The 6,044-nt window shown below is 52.3% G+C and overlaps 1 pseudogene; it reads left to right on the forward strand.

Annotated features, from left to right (window-relative positions):
* The first annotated feature begins 262 nt into the window (after nucleotides 1-262).
* LOC120669963 lies at nucleotides 263-1,936 on the forward strand (annotated as a pseudogene).
* The last annotated feature ends 4,108 nt before the right edge of the window (nucleotides 1,937-6,044 follow it).

Consider the following 6,044-nt stretch of genomic DNA (forward strand, 5'->3'; position numbering starts at 1 on the left):
CCCTTTGGCGCTAAAAAAATGAAAGGCGCTTCTCTCTGTCACCCTCTTGCATCGTCTTCCTCCCGCAGCACTGCAGCAGGCAGGACACGAACAACCCTCCTCGTTTCTCCTCCACGAAACAGACCCTAGATCCACCGCTGGTTATGGGTTTCCTCACTAACTAACAATGAAGATCGAAGCCCCTTAGAAGCCTTGGCACTATCTCCCCACTCTCCCCCCTTCGATTAAGCGCTCTGTGTTCTCGTCGCCGTCGCAGCACGTGGGTGGCCGCGATGGACCCAGGTCGCCCGCTGCCGGGACGCGGGTCCTTCCTCTCCTCCGCTGTGCACGCCGCTGCGACGCTCCTCCTCCTGCTCGTCCTCCTCGTCATGCTCCTCGGCCTCCCCATCTCCATCTCCCCGCGTGCCGCCCCCGCCCTCACCGACCAGAGGCCTCAAGAGCCGACCTGCGACCCCGCCTCCCCGCTCGACTGCGCCGACCCACGCCTCTTCCACCTCATGACGCACAGCGCCATCGAGGCCTTCCCGGCCGTCCACTTCGCCCGCTTCGGCCGCCCCATCCCCGGCGACCCCCGTCCGCCTCCTGCGACATGGCCTGGCGCGCCCGCTCCGACTCCGACTCCCCCTCCAAGGCCACCACCAAGGACTACCGCTGCTTCGTCATTGCTCGCAACCCCCGCACGTGCGCTTACTCCGTCCTCTCCATCGGCGAGTACCACTCCGGCCCAAACGCCCGCAAGCCTCGCCGCGCCGCCACCAACGCCACCATCGCCCCTCCGTCCCCGCTCGCACTCTCCCGCTCCCAGTTCGCCCGGGGCTCCTACCTCGCCTACGTCGGGGGCGGCGACCGTTGCAAGCCCATGCCGCACTACCTACGCAGCCCCCTCTGCGCCCTTGCCGTGGCGCGCTACCTCAATCGCACCCTCATCCTTGATCTCACCCTCTGCCTCGCTGCCTCCTATGCTGCAGCGGGCACCGAAGGAATGCCTGAGGAGGGCAAGCGCCTTGCCTTCTACATCGACATCGACGGATCGACCACCTCCACTCCCAGGTCCCCATCATTGAGGAGGGCCAGTTCTGGGCGGACTGGGATAGGTGGGGGAGTGCAGGGCCAGCTCCCGGCGCGCCTTGTTGAGGACACCAGGCATGCACCTATCAAGTTATCCAAGGTCAGGGACACCCTCATCGTTAGGAAATTCGGGGATGTGGAGCCAGGGAACTACTGGTACAATGTTTGCGAGGGTGAGGCCAAGGATGTGCTCCGCCCAATGCAGCGGGTGATGCACCGAGCTTGATGCACATTGTCGATGATATTGTCTCAAGGATGCAACCAGACTTCGATTCGGTCCATATTGATGCCAATGGTGAGGACCTTAGACGGAAGGTCGAGGAAGGTCTTGATGCAAGGCGGCAAGTGTATGTCGCAGGGGAGGGGGTCAGCAGTGCACTGGTGGAGGCACTCAAGGCAAAGCTCACTGTGCATCACCTGGATGAGTTTGAGGACCTGTGGGGGACAGACAGCAAGTGGTTTTTGGAGATGAGGAGGCTTAATGGCGGGGTTCCTGTGGAGTTTGATGGGTACATGCGCGAGGTTGTTGACAGGGAGGTCTTCCTCAGAGGGAAGAAGAAGGCAGAGGTGCTCCGGTGATCTATTTTCTTCTCCCTAATAGATAGTTTTTATTTGTTGATACGTCCTGGATAAGTGGTTGAACATCATATGGCATGCTTTTGTCAAGCAAGTCTTCTAAACACCATCATGTCTCAATTCAGTTCTCAGTCTTGTCCGTAGATGTTTTATTTAGCTAGCCATTGTTATTTTGTGGAAATTTCATTAGCCATAAATGTGCATAAAGTTTTGAGCTTCTGGCAGCACTAGTTCCATTCAACTGATCAGTTAACTCTGATTCTGTAACAAGGATTTGTAATACTTTATTTTTTTATATTAGTTCATTTCATAACATCCTATGTTCTATTCCACAGTACACTTAAACAATGATTACCATGATTGATTCATTTGCATCTGTGTTTTGGCTTTGTGGGTATCTTTTCATTTGAGTTTGAGTGATGCACAGGCACAAGTACAGCTTTGAATCCTCTTTCTGAAAACATACATCTTGCTATATATATGGAATATGGATATCTTTTGGAGCATTTGCTTGCTAGATAAAGTTATATTTATATATGCTTCCTTTCTTCATATACTCTCCTTAAAAGCAGGTGTGGACTGTTTTCTAAAAGCTATATGCTCCCTTATAATCCGTAAGTGCTGTGAAAATTGAAATGTTTCATCGGGACAATCTGGATTTGATCTGCTTGTGGAGTAGTATCCTAGTTCATGAGGGGATTTTGCTGTTTTGCTTTCGTAGAGCTCATATTTAGACCCGTGTTGCAGATCTGCATACTATGGTACCCCTTGCAATCAATGAGCAATTTACATAGACTGTGTAAAGAGTGGTGCTCTCTACACATCCTTAAACTTTGATTGCTTAATGATTTTACTAATATTATAATGCTCTGACCCATTATCTGTTTCAGCATTGCAGCACTCGATCATAGAAAAAAATACTCAGATAGTATACCATAATGCTTTCTTAGGAGAAATACTGCAGCATCAGCAAACTCTTGATATTATTCGGTTTCCTTTGACTGTCACGTATTCTGGCCAGAACACTAATATCCCTGCCAAACCTGTCAAGAAGATATTAGAGACTCTATTGTCATAAGGGTAGGATCACAATTGTGTCCCACAGCGACAATAAGATGATGACAAATGATGCAGCGGCTTGGATTGGGTATTAGCAGTTAAACTTACAGGCTGTGAATGGCCTCTCAGGAGCATAGCTTGAATTTAAGCTATGGACTCCATTGTTGAATTTGGAATGATGTAGCTGATCACTCAATTAAGATCTCAATCAAGGGTCTTCCATTTCGTATGTGAAAAAATGATGTTGAGGAAATGTATCCTTATTGCGCTGTTAGTTTTATTGCACTCGGAGAATCACAAAGACAGATCTGTCAGCTTATAGGTGCTTTGGATGGAGTCAGCTGAGGGCTGCAGTGCCAACAACCACGTCTCTTAAAATCTTAAAGAAAGCAGTAAAAAGAGATGTCCCTGTTCCTGCCCAAAATTTCAGAGTATATTATGTCTATACATTGTTCATTTAGTCAGGTGGACATACCGGTGGTTGCAAGAAGTTTGGCGGATAGTCATGAATGTAATGCAGGAGAGAGAAGGGATCTTGCAAACTCTTCCATGCAGGTACATGCATGATTTAGGTAAACGGTCTGCGTGCTTGATTAGAAAACGAGATTTAGCGCAGTTCCATGATTTTCGGATATGCATGCATGCATGCAAGACAATTAAGCACAGATATTTTTTTATTTTTAAGATGGATTTAATCCTTGAAAATTGAATGGCTCAGATTCATTTGAACTCTTACCTCTTAAGAGGTAAATGGAGTACCATAGCATTGATCCGGTGGTCTAGATTGGAGTTTGTATAGTTTGCACAGAGAAGTTGATTTGTACCTGATATGTTTCTAAAAAATGGAAGGCTTACTAAAAAATGAAAGGCGCTTCTCTCTCTCACCGTCTTGGATTGTCTTCCTCCCGCAGCACTGCAGCAGGCAGGACACGAACTACCTCCTCGTTTCTCCTCCACGAAACAGACCCTAGATCCACAGTTTCCTCACTAACTAATAATGAAGATCGAAGCCCCTTAGAAGCCTTGGCACTATCTCCCCACTCTCCCCCCTTCAATTAAGCGTTCTGTGTTCTCGTCGCCGTCGTGGCGCGTGGGCGGCCGTGATGGACAAAGGCCGCTCGCTGCCGGGACGCGGGTCCTTCCTCTCCTCCGTGCACGCCTTGGTGCTCCTCCTCGTCACTCTCCTCGGCCTCCCCATCACCATCTCCCTGTGCGACGCCCCCGCCCTCACCGACCAGAGGCCTCAAGAGCCGACCTGCGACCCCGCCTCACCGCTCGACTGCGCCGACCCACGCCTCTTCCACCTCATGATGCGCAGCGCCATCGAGGCCTTCCCGGCCGTCCACGTCGCCCGCTTTGGCCGCCCCGTCCCCGGCGACCCCCCGTCCGCCTCTTGCGACATGGCCTGGCGCACCAGCTCCGACTCCAACTCCACCTCCAACTCCAAGGCCACCACCAAGGACTACCGCCGCTTCGCCCTTGCAATCAATGAGCAATTTACATAAACTGTGTAAAGAGTGGTGCTCTCTACACATCCTTAAACTTTGATTGCTTAATGATTTTACTAATATTATAATGCTCTGATCCATTATCTGTTTCAGCATTGCAGCACTCGATCATAGAAAACAATACTCAGATAGTGTACCATGATGCTTTCTTAGGAGAAATACTGCAGCATCAGCAAAATCTTGATATTATTCGAACCAATCACTAAAAGCATGTATCACACTTAGAATCGAGCGTACAGTCCAACCGAGCAAGGAATTCCGGCAATCACAATTCCATTCCAAAGCAGCTGCAGCCGGTCGGCTCGACGGCGTGTCTAGAACTCGGCGTGCATGGCGTCAGCGCAACTGCTGCTGTCAACCACGAGCGGTTCGGGGGTTGGCGCCAGCCGTTCCCGTCGTGCTTGTGAGGCACCGGGAAGCTCAGCGAGCATGCGAAGTCGCTCTCCACGCCATCCTGCGTGCGCGACGCGCACGTCGACCTTGATGCTGATCCACCCCTGGGCGCGCTCCCGCGCCCGTGCCGCAACCACCGAGCACCCGCACGGTGCGCCAGCCGGGCGTTAAGGGCTGCATGCCGGACCAAGCCACCAGCAGCGTGGCGCTCCCCTGCCGCCGTGTGAACTCCGGCAACGGCATGACGATGCGTGTGCAGCCTGTAGGATCCTGTTGGCTTTGCCCAGGAACTCACTCACGCACACAACACGCAAGGGAACACAGCACAAAGAATTTTCCGGCGACGAACGCTGCGCAGCCAACTCGCTCCTGTATCTTGGGTTCCTATTAGTTGAACTGGACTCGGCAGCTTACAAACGGGGAGCGCAGGGGCTACTTGTAGGCCGGGTCGTTGTGGAGTCATCTCTCCACGCCCAGCATTCACGCCACGATTCGCAGGACCTGCTCGACGACGCCGTGAGCCGCATGCTCGCCCGGACGTCGCGGCTTCCTCCCAGAATCGCGCACCACGCACACCTCTTCTCCAACAACCTACAACCTGGACTCAATCCTAACAACCTCACGCACGTATACGCACACGTGCTCTTGACTCAATCTTCCTAAACCTATGTACGTAACACACACGTACAACAACTCACTCATGCGCGTGACCCACACATGCACGTACACAAGCTGGACACTCTACACGACACAGACACATACTCGCGCACGGCTCGACACACGCACGGCGCGACGCACGCAACACGACCCATGGCGCATTTATTCCTAACAGATCCTCGGGCAGGCCCTTGCTCGGCCAGGGGCCAGGGCTCGCGGCGGGGGCCTCCAGGAGTGTAGCGCAAGCATGGTGCCGGCGTCGGCCCTAGCTCACGAGAGAAGCGTCGGGAGAAGAGGATTGAGAAGAACAAACGACGTGATGAAAAAAATGAGGAAGGGCAAAAGGGGCATTTCACCCTCCCGAATCTATACTATAAAAGTTGAAAGAACTGAAACTCTTTCTCACCAAGATTGGGCCCACCGTACTCCTCACGGAGGCCCCACTTGTCAAGCCTGTTGGGGATCGCCCCCTCGCGAAGGTGGCGAGACCCGAAAGTTTGCCGAAGATTGTGATGCCCACTAACAATAAGGATCTTTTTTCCCCTTTGTTTGGTAAAAACAGGGATGGCGATCGATCCCAGAAACCGAAGGTTCGGGGAACTCGTCAAGGCCATGTACCCGAAGGTGATATTAAGAATCTTCGGGATGCAATGGGCGACTCAGAGACGGTGAACAATAGAGGCGATGCATCACGAAGCCTGCCGAAGGTCCTCGCCGAAGGTTGCCAAGTGTCATGAAACGTGTGACCCGGGTAGGAGTGTCAAAGTTGAACTTTCTTACCTA

This window comes from Panicum virgatum, chromosome 2K (assembly GCF_016808335.1).
Source record: "Panicum virgatum strain AP13 chromosome 2K, P.virgatum_v5, whole genome shotgun sequence".
In the NCBI taxonomy this organism is placed as follows: Eukaryota; Viridiplantae; Streptophyta; class Magnoliopsida; order Poales; family Poaceae; genus Panicum; species Panicum virgatum.